Source organism: Haematobia irritans, chromosome 4, assembly GCF_050003625.1.
Source record: "Haematobia irritans isolate KBUSLIRL chromosome 4, ASM5000362v1, whole genome shotgun sequence".
NCBI classification, from domain to species: Eukaryota; Metazoa; Arthropoda; class Insecta; order Diptera; family Muscidae; genus Haematobia; species Haematobia irritans.
The window spans coordinates 142,032,824-142,052,511 of record NC_134400.1 but is presented as its reverse complement, the minus strand read 5'-3'; the positions used below and the strand labels follow the sequence as shown (position 1 = coordinate 142,052,511).

At 33.4% G+C, this 19,688-nt stretch overlaps 1 protein-coding gene across 8 annotated transcripts in view; it reads right to left on the bottom strand.

Moving 5' to 3' along the window:
• zormin overlaps positions 1–19,688 on the bottom strand; it is a 517,259-nt gene that overhangs the window by 169,992 nt on the left and 327,579 nt on the right. The gene's annotated exons all lie outside the window — the stretch shown is intronic.

The window sequence follows — 19,688 nt, the reverse complement described above, 5'->3', positions numbered from 1 at the left end:
GTAAGGAAAGAAAAGGAGGAAATAAATAAATAAAGCCGTAATTAAAGTATGTGATTTTGACCCAATAAAATCTTAAAAACATTTTTCATAGCCAACAAACTCGATCGCCAGAGGATACAAGTGTGTTAAGCAATTCTACCAAAAAGCTTAACTAATAAAACTAACTTGGCAGACTAAAAACAATATAATGTTCGAAATTAAGTCTAAAAAAAAACTCCAATTATTTTCTTTGGAAGACAAACAAATTTATAAAACAAGTATATACAGCAGTAAGTTCGGCCGGGCCGAATCTTAAATACCCACCACAAACATTAGGGTTTCCTTTGAAATTTCAGGAGGGCTTGAGGACTTGAGGACACTTCCCGAAGATAAACTTAAAGATTTCACCTATGAGGACTATATCCGATTCTGGATTTATAAGAACCATTTTTGTTTGAGTTTTAGAGGAATCATTAACATCTCTTGTAAGTGTGCAAGAAAATTATAAAATAACGTCTTGATTTGAAATCTTAAATCTGTAGAAGTAAAATCTGGAAATTTTACATTGAGTTTCAAGCAATTTTCATGATCAGTGCGCCTTCTACACCCTTAAGAAGTAAAGTCGGTCTATGTTATATGGAGGCATTACCAAATGGACCGATAAAAACTTAATCCGATACACGTTTTTGTGGGCCTAAAATACCCGAATATTTACAATTTCAGGCAAATCAGATAAAAACTACGGTTTCTAGAAACCCAAGGAGTTAAATCGGGAGATCGTTCTTATGGGGGCTATACTAAAATATGGACCGATACTCACCGTTTTCGGCACACCTCTTTATGACCCGAAAATACCTCTAGATTTCCAATTTCAGGCAAATAGGATAAAAACTTCGGATTCTAGAAGCCCAAGAAGTAAAATCGGGAAATCGGTCTATATGGGGGCTATACCAAAATATGGACCGATACTCACAATTTTTGGCACACGTATTTGTGGTCCTACAATACCTCTAGATTTCCAATTTCAGACAAATTGGATGAAATCTACGGTTTCTATAAGCCCAAGACCCCAAATCGGGAAATCGGTCTATATGGGGGCTATACTAAAATATGGACCGATACTCACCGTTTTCGGCACACCTCTTTATGACCCGAAAATACCTCTAGATTTCCAATTTCAGGCAAATAGGATAAAAACTTCGGATTCTAGAAGCCCAAGAAGTAAAATCGGGAAATCGGTCTATATGGGGGCTATACCAAAATATGGACCGATACTCACAATTTTTGGCACACGTATTTGTGGTCCTACAATACCTCTAGATTTCCAATTTCAGACAAATTGGATGAAATCTACGGTTTCTATAAGCCCAAGACCCCAAATCGGGAAATCGGTCTATATGGGGGCTATACCCAACTATGGACCGATACTCACCGTTTTCGGCACACCTCTTTATGACCCGAAAATACCTCTAGATTTCCAATTTCAGGCAAATAGGATAAAAACTTCGGATTCTAGAAGCCCAAGAAGTAAAATCGGGAAATCGGTCTATATGGGGGCTATACCAAAATATGGACCGATACTCACAATTTTTGGCACACCTCTTTGTGGTCCTAAAATACCTCTAGATTTCCAATTTCAGACAAATTGGATAAAAACTACGGTTTCTATAAGCCCAAGACCCCAATTCGGGGGGTCGTTTTATATGGGGACCATACCAAAACATGGACCGATACTTACAATTTTTGGCACACGTATTTGTGGTCCTACAATACCTCTAGATTTCCAATTTCAGGTAAATTGAATAAAAACTGAGGTTTCTATAAGCCCAAGAAGTAAAATCGGGAGATCGGTCTATATGGGGGCTATACCAAAAAATTGACCCATACTCACAATTTTTGGCACACGTATTTGTGGTCCTACAATACCTCTAGATTTCCAATTTCAGGTAAATTGAATAAAAATAGCGATTTCTATAAGCCCAAGCAGTAAAATCGGGAGATCGGTCTATATGGGGGCTATACCAAAATATGGACCGATACTCACAATTTTTGGCACACGTATTTATGGTTCTACAATACCTCTAGATTTCCAATTTCAGGTAAATTGAATAAAAACTGCGGTTTCTATAATCCCAAGAAGTAAAATCGGGAGATCGGTCTATATGGGGGCTATACCAAAACGTGGACCGATACTCACCATTTTTGGCACACCTCTTTATGGTCATAAAATACCTCCAGATTTCAAATTTCAGGCAAATTGGATAAAAACTACGAATTCTATAAGCCCAAGACCCCAAATCGGGAGGTCGGTTTATATGGGGACTATATCAACACCTGGACCGATATAGCCCATCTTCGAACTTGACCTGCCTGCAGACAAAAGACGAGTTTATGCAAAATTTCAGCACGAGTGCTTCATTATTGAAGACTGTAGCGTGATTACAACAGACAGACAGACAGCCAGACAGACGGACATCGTTATATCGTCTTAGAATTTCTCCCTGATCAAGAATATATATACTTTATATAGTCGGAAATCGATATTTCGATGTGTTACAAACGGAATGACAAACTTATTATACCCCCGTCACCATTCTATGGTGGTGGGTATAATAAAAAAGTATATACGGCCGTAAGTTCGGCCTGGCCGAAGCTTATGCACCCTCCACCATGGATTGCGTAGAAACTTCTTCTAAACTTTGCCATCCACAATCGAATTACTCGGGTTGCGGTAACGCTTGCCGATGGCAAGGTGTCTTAAAACCTCCTAACACTAAATTGTAATTAATTCCATACGTGGTATATATTAAATTAACAAAGTTTTCTATCGAAATAAAATTTTAACAAAATTTTCCATAGAAATAAAATTTTGACAAAATTTTCTATAGAAATAAAATTTTAACAAAATATTCTATAGAAATAAAATTTTAACAAAATATTCTATATAAATAAAATTTTGACAAAAATTTTCTATAGAAATAAAATTTTGACAAAATTTTCTATAGAAATAAAATTTTGACAAAATTTTCTATAGGAGTAAAATTTTGGTAGATTATTTTTGGCTCCAGTGGCAACCATGATTATGAACCGATATGGGCCAATTTTTGTGTGATTGGGGATCGGCTATATATAACTATAGACCGATATGGACCAATTTTGGTATGGTTGTTAGCGGCCATATACTAACACCATGTTCCAAATTTGAACCGGATCGGATGAATTTTGCTCCTGCAAGAGACTCCGGAGGTCAAGTCTAGAGAACGGTTAAAATGGGGGATATATATAATAATGGATCAATTTACGACAAGTTTGTTAGAGACCATATACTAACACCATGTTCCAAATTTCAAGCGGATCGGATGAAATTTGCTTCTCTTAGAGGCTCCGCAAACCAAATCTGGGGATCGGTTTATATGGGGCCTATATATAATTATGGACCGATGTGGACCAATTTTAGCATGGTTGTTAGAGACCATATACCAACACCATGTACCAAATTTCAGCAGGATGAAATTTGTTTCTCTTTTAGCCTCCGCAAGTCAAATCGGGGGATCAGTTTATATGGGGGCTATATAAAATTATGGACCGATGTAGACCAATTTCTGCATGGTTGTTAGAGACCATATAACAACACCATGTACTAAATTTCAGCAGGATCGGATGAAATTTGCTTCTCTTAGAGGCTCTGCAAGCCAAATCTGGGGATCGGTTTATATGGGGGCTATATATAATTATGAACCGATGTGGACCAAGTTTTGCATGGTTGTTAGAGACAATATACCAATACCATGTACCAAATTTCAGCCGGATCGGATGAAATATGCTTCTCTTAGAGGCTCCGCAAGCCATATCTGAGGGTCCGTTTTTATGGGGGCTATACGTAAAAGTGGACCGATATGGCCCATTTGCAATACCATCCGACCTACATCAATAAAAACTACTTGTGCCAAGTTTCAAGTCGATAGCTTGTTTCGTTCGGAAGTTAGCGTGATTTCAACAGACGGACGGACGGACATGCTTAGATCGACTCAGAGTTTCACCACGACCCAGAATATATATACTTTATGGGGGGTCTTAGAGCAATATTTCGATGTGTTACAAACGGAATGACGTTCAGCACAGTTTGTTATACCTTCCTATTGTGGAGGGTATAACAAACTGTGCTGAACGACGAAATCTTAAAAGGTAATCGTCAATGGATCAAAAGCAGTATCGAAAATGCAAAAGAATTTGCCAATAGTCGGGAGTTGACCATTTCAAATTATTCTCCAGTAACAACCGCAAGCAAGCACGCAAAGAAAAAAAAAACAAACCTTTGGAAAACGTGTACCGAAACCGTTTTTCTTTAGTTAGGGTTGAGGAGCCACCATGGTGCAATGGTTAGCATGCCCGCCTTGCATATACAGGGTCGTGGATTCGAACCCAGTTTCGACCAAACATCAAAAAGTTTTTCAGCGGTGGATTATCCCACCTCAGTAATGCTGGTGAGGGTTTCAAAGCTGCTCTAAGTGGTTTCACGCCGTTCGGACTCGGCTATAAAAAGAAGGTCCCTTATCATTGAGCTTAACATGGAATCGGGCAGCACTCAGTGATAAGAGGGAAGTTCACCAGTGTGGTATCACAATGGACTGAATAGCCTTCGTTTATATCGAGCACTGTTCTATTCTGACTTGAAGTCTTTAATAAGAGACATTTCGAATTTTCATATTAAATAGTTAATCCTCTAATGCCCAATCCCGCCTTTAGGCGGGCTTCATTAAATAAGGAAGCTTTTAGTAAAGCACACCTTAAGACAACAAAAATAAATAAAATAAAAAGAAAACTTAGTTGAACCTGTTCAAGAGCCTTTGCAGCATATACTGAATTTTACCTATACATTTTTCTTGATTAGTTTTCTTGCTTTTGTGTGGTTAACATTGAATATTTAATCAGCTGACAAAAAAATTGGGACATTAGAGGGTTAATATAATAGTATCTAATATCTAACATCTTTTCGGAATCTTCCGAACATATTTGGACTATATGTGTTCGGTCGTAGCAGGGATTGAACCCACGACTCTTGGTACGCAAAGCGGGCATGCTAACCATTGCCCCACGGTGGCCAATTAAATGTATGTTTCTGTTAAATAAAGTTTCTTTAATAGACTCGTGGGCGCCGAAAACTATGCTATATAAATTTAACTGTTTGACTGTTTGCGTTTCTTGTGCGTTCATGGCTATAGCGTTTATTGTATGTTGATGACAATAACAGCTACGTAGGTAAGTGGATAATGTGTTGGCTTACAAACTGTACGATCCGCTAAAAAACATCGTGGAAGTGGGAAAGATATGAGGGAAAATGCAATTAGCTAGAAAATAATTTATTTTGAGTTAGTCTTTATGAAGTTGTTTTTACATACTGTAAAAGAATAAGCGTTTATCACAAAAAGTATATATTTTTCTTCCAAATAAACTTTCTTGTAGCGAAGGTTAAAGTGGCAGCCCGATTAAGATTCAGGCTCACTTAGACTATTCAGTCCTTGTAGCGAAAAGTAAATGTTTGACTAAAATTTCGTTTGGGAGGAGAGAATCTTTTTTTTGCGTGCGCAGAGAAGGAATGTGATCACCTCCTACAGCAAAATGTTTCTTTGGGGTGGGGGAGAAAACAAAATGTTTGCTGTAAAACTATTGTTTTCTTTCCGAAATCAGATACATAACGTATGAGAAAATAACATGGTTGCGACAAACATGTTACATGTTCACCGTCCAAAACTAGCATTTTGCTCTAAGAGGCGATCATCGCATTTCTTCTCTGGTTGCACAAAAGTTGATCACCTCTAAAATATTTTAAGAGCAAAATGTTATTTGTAGATGTTTATCGCAACCATATTACTGTGTCGGAAATTATGTATCTTGTTTGGATAAGCAATCTATTTTTGGCGAGAAAAGTGAACGGAAATAATTGAGCGGTTAAGGACAGATCCAGTCAGTCAAGGGGCAAACATACAAAAACTAGCGGTGAGACTCGAGAATATTCGGTTGCAATTTCTATCTCAGCAAGAGCAAGATTCTGCAATATAAGAAGCAAATAATTGAGCAGAAAGAGGAAAGCACAGCATTTAAAGCATTGACCTCTTTGTCGTCGCCAGCTCCTCACTTTGGAGGAGCCTGTGAATTGACGAAATTAACCGAGGAACCCACAAATGAGAAGACTCCATCCTACCTAATATCAAAGATCACCGAAGTGCAGGCAAAATTGGTAACAAAAAGAACGGACTTCGGACCTTTAAAATGCCTTGAATCGATTGGGGAAGAAACATGAGCCAGGAAGAAGATAAAATAGAAGATGCCAAAATATTTGTGGATGCAGTTAAGAGTGATTGGAAATTTTAAGTTTCCAAGGACACAATAAGCATGTGGAAATATTCAGGCAAATAGGGCGCTATATCAAGACCTAGACCGATACACACCCCATTCGGCACACTTATTTGTGGTCCTAAATTATCTTTAAATTTTCATAATTTAATTTCAGGAAAAATCTGGTGAAAACTACGGTTTCTAGAAGTCTAAGTGAGCCTAAAATGGACCGCTACAAACCATTTACGGTACAATACCTCTAGGTTTCTATATTATAATACCCGCTCCCAATATAATCCATGACAATATGTACACACAATCAAATATTTTTTTATGAAGCGAAATTTAAAGGCTGGGCACGAACCCATTTTTATTTGTATGCAATAATTTTGCGGATTTCGATGGGACCAAAATTGGTCCGAAATTTATGTGTTTAGCTAAAAAAAAAAAAACACAACAAATACCCCAAATAAATATTTGTTCGACAATCTTTTCGAAAAATTCCTAACAATTTCTATAACCACCACCATAGAATGGTGACGGGGGTATAATAAGTTTGTCATTCCGTTTGTAACACATCGAAATATTGATTTCCGACTATATAAAGTATATATATATATATATATATATATATATATATATATATATATATATATATATATATATATATATATATATATATATATATATATATATATATATATATATATATATATATATATATATATATATATATATATATATATATATATTCTTGATCAGGGAGAATATAACCATGTCCGTCCGTCCATCTGTCTGTCTGTTGTAATCACGCTACAGTCTTCCAAATTGAAGGAATTGTGCTGAAATTTTGCACAAACTCGTCTTTTGTCTGCAGGCAAGTTCGAAAATGGGCTATATCGGTCCAGGTTTTAATATAGTGCCCATATAAACCGAACTCCCGATTTGGGGTCTTGGGCTTATAAAAATCGTAGTTTTTATCCAATTTGCCTGAAATTTGAAATCTAGAGGTATTTTATGACCATAAAGAGGTCTACCAAAAATGGTGAGTATCGGTCCATGTTTTGGTATAGCCCCCATATACACCGATCTCCCGATTTTACTTCTTGGGCTTATAGAAACCGTAATGTTTATACAATTTGCCTGAAATTAGAAATCTAGAGGTATTTTCGGACCATAAAGAGGTGTGCCGAAAATTGTGATCATCGGTCCATATTTTGGTATGGTTCCCATATAAACCGACCTCCCGATTTGAGGTCTTGGGCTTATAGAAACCGTAGTTTTTATTCAATTTGCGTGAAATTGGAAATATAGAGGTATTTTAGGCCCATAAAGAGGTGTGCCAAAAATGGTGACCATCGGTCCATGTTTTGGTATAGCCCCCATATAGACCGACCTCCCGATTTGGGGTCTTGGGCTTATAAAAATCGTAGTTTTTATCCAATTTGCCTGAAATTTGAAATCTAGAGGTATTTTATGACCATAAAGAGGTGTGCCGAAAATTGTGAGTATCGGTCCATATTTTGGTATAGCCCCCATATAGACCGATTTTACTTCTTGGGCTTCTAGAATCCGAAGTTTTTATTCAATTTTCCTGAAATTGGAAATATAGAGGTATTTTCGGGCCATAAATAGGTGTGCCGAAAACGGTGAGTAGCGATCCATGTTTTGATATGGTTCCCATATAAACCGACCTCCCGATTTGGGGTCTTGAGCTTATAGAAGCCGTAGTTTTTATCCAATTTGCGTGAAATTGGAAATCTACAGGTATTTTAGGCCCATAACGAGGTGTGCCGAAAATAGTGAGTATCGGTCCATGTTTTGGTATAGCCCCCATATAGACCGATTTTACTTCCTGGGCTTCTAGAATCCAAAGTTTCTATACAATTTGCCTGAAATTGGAAATCTAGAGGTATTTTCGGGCCATAAATAGGTGTGCCGAAATCGGTGAGTAGCGGTTCATATTTTAGTATAGCCCCCATAAGAACGATCTCCCGATTTAACTCCTTGGGTTTGTAGAAACCGTAGTTTTTATCTGATTTGCCTGAAATTGTAAATATTGTGGTATTTTAGGCTCACAAAAACGTGTATCGGATTAAATTTTTATCGGTCCATTTGGTAATGCCTGCATATAGACCGATTTCACTTCTTGAGGGTATAGAAGGCGCACTGTTCGTGAAACTTGCTTGAAACTCAATGTACAATTTCCAGATTTTACTTCTCGGGTGAAAATCTACAGATTTAAGATTTCAAATCAAGACATTATTTTATAATTTTCTTGCACACTTACAAGAGATGTTAATGATTCCTCTAATACTCAAACAAAAATGGTTTTTCTAAATCCAGAATCTGATATAGTCTTCATAGGTAAAATCTTGAAATTTATCTTGGGGAAGTGTACTGGTTGAACTGCTCTGCTTGGGAGAATATCTGTCATCAAACCCCCTGAAATTTCAAAGGAAACCCTAATATTTGATTCATGGCGGTGGGTATTTAAGATTCGGGCCGGCCAAACTTACTGCTGTATATACTTGTCGTGTTTGTATGTGGAATTTGATATTGCGGAAACAATTTTCTAATTATACAATTACAACAATTTTCTTGCCAATTTGAAGTTAATTTTAAATATACACAAAATTAGCAATATTTTCTCTTTTTTGAACCAACACAATAACCTATAAAACATAGAGGATATTCCAAGCACCTGTTGCAAGTCTTCAAAGTGTACATTACATAAGATTGTACGAATATTGGTTGGAAAAAATGGACTAAATTTTACGACATCTATATATGATGTCAGCCTGAATTCTGGCATACAACAGATATAAATCTAAATGGATTTTTTTCGTTTTTTTTTTTAAAGATATTTTCTCCTATATATCTATGGGATCATACAGATCTATATGTACATTTGCATATATTCCTATATTAAAAAAAAATATTTGGAACATTGAATTCTTATTCAATATATAAAATAATTTAAACATAAAACACCATCAGCTAGAGTGTACGAGTGTATCTATCATAGCGAGTGATCAAATACTGAAGAAAAAAAATTTAAATCCAAATAAATTTAAATTTAACGCATCATCGGGCAACTCTTGCGTTTCATTAAAATGTGTCGTAAAAGAAAATCTCGTCAAGACAACCAGCACAAGCAACATATTGTCACTGTTGTCGTTGTCCGCCTCCATAAAGATATTTTTTTCGTAAATCAGAAGAATAAAGAAAATAATTTGGCTTGTTGAGAGAGCTGGGAATATTTCAAGGACATATGTTAGATATGTGTGTTGATTTCTTCAAAAAAAAAATGGCTATTTGAGAAAGAAAATCTATCCAGTGGCGTTATGTGACAGGACTTACGAGATATGGTCAATCTGATTCATTATTATATTGAATGGTTATAAACGTTAGCAGCAAGGGGATTTGTTTGCACCCATAGAAAAATGTCTTAGGCAAGCACTGTCAAGAGAATATATTCACGATCGATGTATTTGAGCTCGGTCAGGTCAAAGTGGCAGCCCGATTAAATTTCAGCCGCACGAAATTACATTATTTCCGCTTCCAAAAATTGTATTTGATACATCGTTTGCCAGAAAGCAATCGATTAAAGTGATATTTTTTCCTAAAATAAAGTTTCTTTACATCGACTTGTGCCCCAGAGTGCGAACTACATGATTGTGCGTTGATGTCTATAGCGATATTTGAATGTTGATGACAATAACAGGCGGCAGTGTGTTTGTTTACCAACTCTATGGCCCGCGGTTCGATTCTCTGCCTGGGTGAAAGGTAAAATTAAAAAAAAATAAACAAGTATATACGGCCGTAAGTTCGGCCAAGCCGAATCTTATGTACACGCAGAGAAGGAATATGATCACCTCAAACATGTTTCAAGAGCAAAATGTTATTTTTGTATGGTGACCATGCAACATGTTTGTCACTAAAATGTTATTTTCTCGTCAAATATAACCTGCTTGCCGAAATCAGATACATGATTGCGAAAACCATGTTACATGGTTGCGAAAACCATGTTACATGGTCACCACCCAAAAATAACATTTTGCTCTTAAAATATGTTTGAGGTGATCATATTCCTTCTCTGGGTGTACCCTCCACCATGGATTGCGTAGAAAAGACTGTCATCCACAATCGAATTACTTGGGTTGTGGTATCTTAAAACTTCTTAAAATCGTTTTCCAAATTGTTAGTTAGTCCATACGTGGTATATATTAGACAATTATTTGTAAGTCTACAAATAATTACGAATCGATATGGACTTTTGCACGGCACGTAGAGAGCCAGAATTGAAATATGGGGGTCGCTTATATGGGGGCTATATACAATTATGAACTTGATATGGACCAATTTTTGTGTGATTGGGGATCGATTTATCTGAGGGCTATATATAATTATAGACCGATATGGACCTAGTTAAGCAATGTACCAAATTTCAACTGACTCGGATGAAATTTGCTGCTCCAAGTGGCTCCAAAATCAAATCTCGGGGTCGGTTTATATGGGTTTATTGATTATGATATGGACCACTTTTGGCATGGTTGTTAAATATGGACCACTTTTGGCATAGTTGTTAAATATCATATACTACCACCACGTACCAAATTTCAACCAGATCGGATGAATTTTGCTTCTCCGAAAGGTACCGGGAGTCAAATGTGGGGATCGGTTTATATGGGGGCTATATATAATTATGGACTGATATGAACCTATTCCTGCATTGTTGTTGGATACCATATACTAACATCACGTACCATATTTCAACCGAATCGGATGAATTTTGCTCTTCCAAGGGGCTCCGGAGGTCAAATCTGGGGATCGGTTCATATGGTGGCTATATATAATTATGGACCGATGTGCACTAATGTTTGCATGGTCATCAGAGACCATATACTAACACCATGTACCAAATTTCAGCCGAATCGGATGAAATTTGCTTCCCTTATATGTTCCGCAAGCCAAATCGGGGCATCGGTTTATAACATATGGAGGCTTTATATAATTATGGACCGATGTGGACCAATTTTTGCATAGTTGTTAGAGACCATATACCAACACCATGTACAAAATTTCAGCCGGATCGGATGAAATTTGCCTCTCTTAGAAGCTCGGCAAGCCGAATCGGGGGATCGGTTTATATGGGGGCTATATATAATTATGGACCGATGTGGACCAATTTTTGCATAGTTGTTAGAGACCATATACCAACACCATGTACCAAATTTCAGCCGGATCGAATGAAATTTGCTTCTCTTAGAGGCTCCGCAAGCGAAATTGGGGGATCGGTTTATATGGGGGCTATATATAATTGTGGACCGATGTAGACCAATTTTTGCATGGTTGTTAGAGACCATATACCAACACCATGTATCAAATTTCAGCCGGATCGGATGAAATTTACCTCTCTTAGAGGCTCGGCAAGCCAAATCGGGGATCGGTTTATATGGAGGCTATATGGACCGATGTGGACCAATTTTTGCATGGTTGTTAGAGACCATATACTCACACCATGTACCAAATTTCAACCGAATCGGATGAATTTTGCTCTTCCAAGGGGCTCCGGAGGTCAAATCTGGGGATCGGTTTATATGGTGGCTATATAAATATAATTATGGACCGTTTTCGACCAATTTTTGCATTGGTGTATGAGGCCATATATTAACACCATGTATCAAATTTCAGCCGGATGGGATGAAATTTGCTTCTCTTAGAGGATCGGCAAGCCAAATTTGGGTGTTCGTTTAAATATATGGGGGCTATACGTAAAAGTGAACCGATATGGCCCATTTGCAATACCATCCGACCTACATCAATAACAACTACTTGTGCCAAGTTTCAATATTTCGATGTGTTACAAACGGAATGACAAAGTTAATATACCCCCATCCTATGGTGGAGGGTACAAAAAATCGAAATTGTTTGTATGACAGAAAAAGGTGCAGAGAACTACATAAACCATGTGGAAGTCAGAAATATATGAGAATATACAACTAGTCAGAAAAATTAAAAAAAAAATAATAACAATAATTTGAGTTAGTCTTTATCAAATTGTTTTAATGCCCTAAACATCATAGTGATCAGGGTATAACTACTTTGATCTGCCAACAAAATTTGCCTACCAGAAATATTGATTTTAGATCCCATACAGAATATACCGATCGATTCAGAATCACCTGCTGGGTCGATCTAGCACTTGGCGTCCATCCGTTTGTCCATGTATTTATTTTTCGCCGGATTCTGGTCGCCATTATAAACAGAATTTGATGAAATTTGGCATATATGGCGTTTGTTTTTGGCACATGGATGAACGTTACTGAGTTTGGAAAAAATCGAATTAAATGTAGATATAGCTCCCATATAGATGTATCGCCCGATTTTCCCAAATTTGGCCATAAGTCCCTTATTACTCAAAGTTGGCCAAATCCAATTTTCTATAGTACTTACTATATGTGCAAAAAATCATCGATATTGGTTCAGATTTAGCTATTGCTCCCATATATATGTAGCGCCCGATTTTTACACATTTGGCCATAAAACCCTTATTTATCAATCGATTTTACTCAAAGATGGCTTACTCTAATTTTCTATAGTACTGACTATATATGCAAAAAATCATGGAGAATTAATAAAATGGTACAAATTATTTAAATTTTATCGAAAAATATTCTAAGTCCATTGTAGTAAAATTGCAAATTTTTGAAAATATTTGAAGTCAAATGTTTTAGACAAGCATTAGGATGCCTTAAAAATCAAAAACTTATACAAATTATTTATGTGGCAAAATATCACACAATTTTGTAATACACATCAAAAACATTAAATGCGGACCATACCTTAAGAAGTGATGCAAATTCAGTGCAACGGCTGTTGAAATGGTGGACAACCGTAATATAACAAGCCGATGTTAAATTCATCGCTTCTGCGACAATTTTGTACCACTTCTTGGCGACGATTTTATTGCTGGGATTGCACTACGGTAGCTCATAACAGGAATTTAATTTTTGTTAAATTTTCACTCTTTTTTTTTTGGTGTAGATAAACACTATAAACGCCACTGGGCTAGTAAATTCACAACCCATTGTGCAACATAGTTGGTGGTGATGGTGTTGATCTTGTTCATCATCACACAAAATATGAGGCCGATTCATAAACATTTTTCAAATGTCCGAAAACTACAAGCAGTCTTTGCTGTGTTTTATTTTTTTTAGTTTTTTTTTTTATTTTGTTTGTTTTTGTTTTTTTGTTTTATTTCCATCTCTCTGCTTTCTTTTTGAATACCCCTCAAGTATTAAATAAGTGAAAATGGTATTGGCATAGTGCCAGTAAAGGCCTAAATTCTATTTTGTACCCTAGTGTTTAAGACAAATATTATGGAAATCTAAGGCAAAACGCAACTGACAAACAAATGACAATAGGAAGTGCATGTCACCATCAACATCATCAACTTCAAAGGCAGGTACACGCAAAGAAACAAAAAACGTTTAGAAAACGTTTTTCTTTTGTTAGAAATCATCAAAAATTTCATCAAAAATTTTAAACTTTTATCGCCAAAAAAATTCGTATGTTACAAAATTGTTATTTTTGCAATAAAAAAAATATTTTTGAACCAACAACCATTTCGTTTATAACAAGCACTGTTCTTTTCTGACTTTAAGTCTTTAATAAGACACATTTTACAGTTTCATAGTATACATTTAATATAGAAGGTTAGGTTAGGTTAGGTGGCAGCCCGATGTATCAGAATCACTTAGACTATTCAGTCCATTGTGATACCACATTGGTTAACTTCTCTCTCTAATCCACCGCTGAAAAACTTTTTGGTGTTCGGTCCAAGCAGGAATCGAACCCACGACCTTGTGTATGCAAGGCGGGCATGCTAACCATTGCACCACGGTGGCTCCCTTCTATAGTAATAAAATGTTAACAAAATTTTCTATAGATATAAAATTTTGGTAGATTATTTTGGGGATCGGCTATATATAACTATAGACCGACAGGGACCAATTTTGGCATGATTGTTATCGGCCATATACTAGCGCAATGTACCAAATTTCACCTCGTACCAAATTTCAACCGGATGAAGTTTGCTTCTCTTAGAGGCTCCTCAAGCTAAATCGGGGGATCAGTTTATATCAGGACTGTGGAGTCGGAGCCGGAGTCGGAATCTTGGAGTCGGAGTCTGAAGATTTTGCTGGAGTCGGAGCCGGAGTAGTAAAAATTTTGCTCGACTCCGACTCCGGCGAAACAAAATTTGAAAAACACTTCATATCTTTGTAACTAAAGAAATATTTCGACAAATTAGAGAAGGTTAATTCATATGAGCCGTCTATATGTTTATTGGTCTATGTATATTTCAAATAAATAAATGGAAAAACACTTGTCGGTCATAAATATTATGGAATTAGTAGCATCCAACAATATACAGCAATCTTAGCTAACATATTTGCCCAATATTCAAAGATTTGTGTTATTTTTGTCCATACGGGGGGACTGGGTCAATACTTTTTGAAGGGCCATGCTGTTTTTTTTTTTATATAAACTAATTCCGTTTGTAACACATCAAAATATTGCTCTAAGACCCCATAAAGTATATATATTCTGGGTCGTGGTGAAATTCTGAGTCGATCTGAGCATGTCCGTCCTTCCGTCTTTTGAAATCACGCTAACTTCCGAACGAAACAAGCTATCGACTTTCAACTTGACACAAGTAGTTGTTATTGATGTAGGTTGGAGATGGTATTGCAAATGGGCAATATCGGTCCACTTTTACGTATAGCCCACATATAAACCGATCCCCAGATTTGGTTTGCGGAGCCTCAAAGAGAAGCAAATTTCATCCGATCCAGCTGAAATTTGTTACATGATGTTGGTATATGGTCTTTAACAACCATGCCAGAATTGGTCCATATCGGTCTATAATTATATATAGCCCCCATATAAACCGATCCCCAGATTTGGGTTGCAGAGCCTCTAAGAGAAGCAAATTTCATGCCATCCGGCCGAAATTTGCTACATTTTATAAGTATATAGTCTCTAACAACTATGCAAAAATTGGTCCACAACGGTTCATAATTATATATAGCCCCCATATAAACCGATCCCCAGATTTTGCTTGCAGAGCCTCTAAGAGAAGCAAATTTCATCCGGTTGAAATTTGATACATGGTGTTAGTATATTGGTCCACATCGGTCTATAATTATATATAGTCCTTATATAAACCGATCCCCAGATTTGACCTCTGGAGCCTCTTGGAGGACCAAAATTCATCCGATCCGGTTGAAACTTGGTACATTTCAACCATGGGAAAATTGGTTCGTATCGATTTATATTATATATAGCCCCCAAATAAACCGATCCCCAATCACAGAAAAATCACGCTCGAGCCAAAAATAATCTACCAAAATTTTATTGCATAGAAAATTTTGTCAAAATTTTATTGCCATAGAAAATTTTGTCAAATTTTTATATTTCTATAGACAATTTTGTCAACATTTTATGTCGAGCCAAAAATAATCTACCAAAATTTTATTGCACAGAAATTTTTGTCAAAATTTTATTGCCATAGAAAATTTTGTCAAAATTTTATATTTCTATAGAAAATTTTGTCAAAATTTTATTTCTATAGAAAATTTTGTCAACATTTTATGTCGAGCCAAAAATAACCTGCCAAAATTTTATTGCATAGAAAATTTGGTCAAAATTTTATTGCCATAGAAAATTTTGTCAAAATTTTATATTTCGATAGAAAATTTTGTCAACATTTTATTTCTATAGAAAATTTTGTCAACATTTTATGTCGAGCCAAAAATAATCTACAAAAATTTTATTGCATAGAAAATTTTGTCAAAATTTTTTTGCCATAGAAAATTTTGTCAAAATTTTATATTTCGATAGAAAATTTTGTCAAAATTATATATTTCTATAGAAAATTTTGTCAAAATTTTATTTCTATAGAAAATTTTGTCAACATTTTATGTCGAGCCAAAAATAACCTGCCAAAATTTTATTGCCATAGAAAATTTTGTCAAAATTTTATATTTCGATAGAAAATTTTGTCAACATTTTATTTCTATAGAAAATTTTGTCAAAATTATATATTTCTATAGAAAATTTTGTCAAAATTTTATTTCTATAGAAAATTTTGTCAACATTTTATGTCGAGCCAAAAATAACCTGCCAAAATTTTATTGCATAGAAAATTTGGTCAAAATTTTATTGCCATAGAAAATTTTGTCAAAATTTTATATTTCGATAGAAAATTTTGTCAACATTTTATTTCTATAGAAAATTTTGTCAACATTTTATGTCGAGCCAAAAATAATCTACCAAAATTTTATTGCCATAGAAAATTTTGTCAAATTTTTATTGCCATAGAAAATTTTGTCAAAATTTTATATTTCTACAGAAAATTTTGTCAAAATTTTATTTCTATAGAAAATTTTGTCAACATTTTATGTCGAGCCAAAAATAATCTACCAAAATTTTATTGCCATAGAAAATTTTGTCAAATTTTTATTGCCATAGAAAATTTTGTCAAAATTTTATATTTCTATAGAAAATTTTGTCAAAATTTTATTTCTATAGAAAATTTTGTCAACATTTTATGTCGAGCCAAAAATAATCTACCAAAATTTTATTGCCATAGAAAATTTTGTCAAATTTTTATTGCCATAGAAAATTTTGTCAATTTTTTATTGCCATAGAAAATTTTGTCAAAATTATATATTTCTATAGAAAATTTTGTCAAAATTTTATTTCTATAGAAAATTTTGTCAACATTTTATGTCGAGCCAAAAATAACCTGCCAAAATTTTATTGCCATAGAAAATTTTGTCAAAATTTTATATTTCGATAGAAAATTTTGTCAACATTTTATTTCTATAGAAAATTTTGTCAAAATTATATATTTCTATAGAAAATTTTGTCAAAATTTTATTTCTATAGAAAATTTTGTCAACATTTTATGTCGAGCCAAAAATAACCTGCCAAAATTTTATTGCATAGAAAATTTGGTCAAAATTTTATTGCCATAGAAAATTTTGTCAAAATTTTATATTTCGATAGAAAATTTTGTCAACATTTTATTTCTATAGAAAATTTTGTCAACACTTTATGTCGAGCCAAAAATAATCTACCAAAATTTTATTGCACAGAAAATTTTGTCAAAATTTTATTGCCGTAGAAAATTTTGTCAAAATTTTATATTTCTATAGAAAATTTTGTCAAAATTTTATTTCTATAGAAAATTTTGTCAACATTTTATGTCGAGCCAAAAATAACCTGCCAAAATTTTATTGCATAGAAAATTTGGTCAAAATTTTATTGCCATAGAAAATTTTGTCAAAATTTTATATTTCGATAGAAAATTTGGTCAACATTTTATTTCTATAGAAAATTTTGTCAACATTTTATGTCGAGCCAAAAATAATCTACAAAAATTTTATTGCATAGAAAATTTTGTCAAAATTTTTTTGCCATAGAAAATTTTGTCAAAATTTTATATTTCTATAGAAAATTTTGTCAAAATTTTATTTCTATAGAAAATTTTGTCAACATTTTATGTCGAGCCAAAAATAATCTACCAAAATTTTATTGCCATAGAAAATTTTGTCAAATTTTTATTGCCATAGAAAATTTTGTCAAATTTTTATTGCCATAGAAAATTTTGTCAAAATTTTATATTTCTATAGAAAATTTTGTCAAAATTTTATTTCTATAGAAAATTTTGTCAACATTTTATGTCGAGCCAAAAATAACCTGCCAAAATTTTATTGCATAGAAAATTTGGTCAAAATTTTATTGCCATAGAAAATTTTGTCAAAATTTTATATTTCGATAGAAAATTTTGTCAACATTTTATTTCTATAGAAAATTGTGTCAACATTTTATGTCGAGCCAAAAATAACCTGCCAAAATTTTATTGCATAGAAAATTTGGTCAAAATTTTATTGCCATAGAAAATTTTGTCAAAATTTTATATTTCGATAGAAAAATGTGTCAAAATTCTATTTCTATAGAAAATTTTGTCAACATTTAATGTCTTTAGAAAATTTTGTCAAAATATAATTTCTATACACAAAATTTTGTCAAACATTTATTGCTATAGAAAATGTTGTAAAAATATTATTTCTTTAGAAAATTTTTTCAGAATTTTATTTCTGTAGAAAATTTTGTCAAAATGTTTTTTTTTATAGAAAATTTTTGAAGCATTTCATAGTTGGAGAGGAATATTTTGCAAAATCTTCCAAAACATCAAGAATTCTACCAATCTACCAAACAGTAAAAATTTTGCCATATTTGGTAGACTCGTGTTCATAATTGTATATAGCCCTCATATATGTTAAAGCGACCCCCCATATTTCAATTCTGGCTCCATAATTACCGCACAAAAATTCAAATTGGTTCGTAATTATTTGTTCCCTATATTTCCCTATATATATATATATATATATATATATATATATATATATATATATATATATATATATATATATATATATATATATATATATATATATATATATATATATATATATATATATATATATATATATATATATATATATATATATATATAGGGAAATATAGGGAACAAATAATTACGAACCAATTTGAATATATATATATATATATATATATATATATATATATATATATATATATATATATATATATATATATATATATATATATATATATATATATATATATATATATATATATATATATATATATATATATATATATATATATATATATATATATATATATATATATATATATATATTAAATACGTATATATATATATATATATATATATATATATATATATATATATATATATATATATATATATATATATATATATATACGTATTTAATCGACCTTTCTTTTGTCTACTATATATCCCGCATGGACTAACTTACAATTTAGAAGATGATGTTAAGAAGTTTTAAGATGCCTTGCCATCGGCCGCAACCCATGTAATGTAATTGTGGATGACCGTCTTTAGTAGAAATTTCTACGCAATCCATGGTGGACGGTACATAAGATTCGGTCTGGCCGAACTTACGGCCGTACATACTTGTTTCATTCTGGTAAATATATGATTTGTCTGAAAATTTAATATCTTTCCATACCCTATCATTTCTATATAGTACATCATTCAGTATTGGTATTTTTAGTATTTATACTAAATACTGATACTAATTGAAATTTTTATATTCATGCGGATTTTAGTTGGTTTATGACTTTGATCTGGATATTTATACATATGTATATTTTTTCTTTATATAATATTTCAATATTATATGGCATAATCATGCTGAATATGCATGATTATATAGATGTGAAGATGT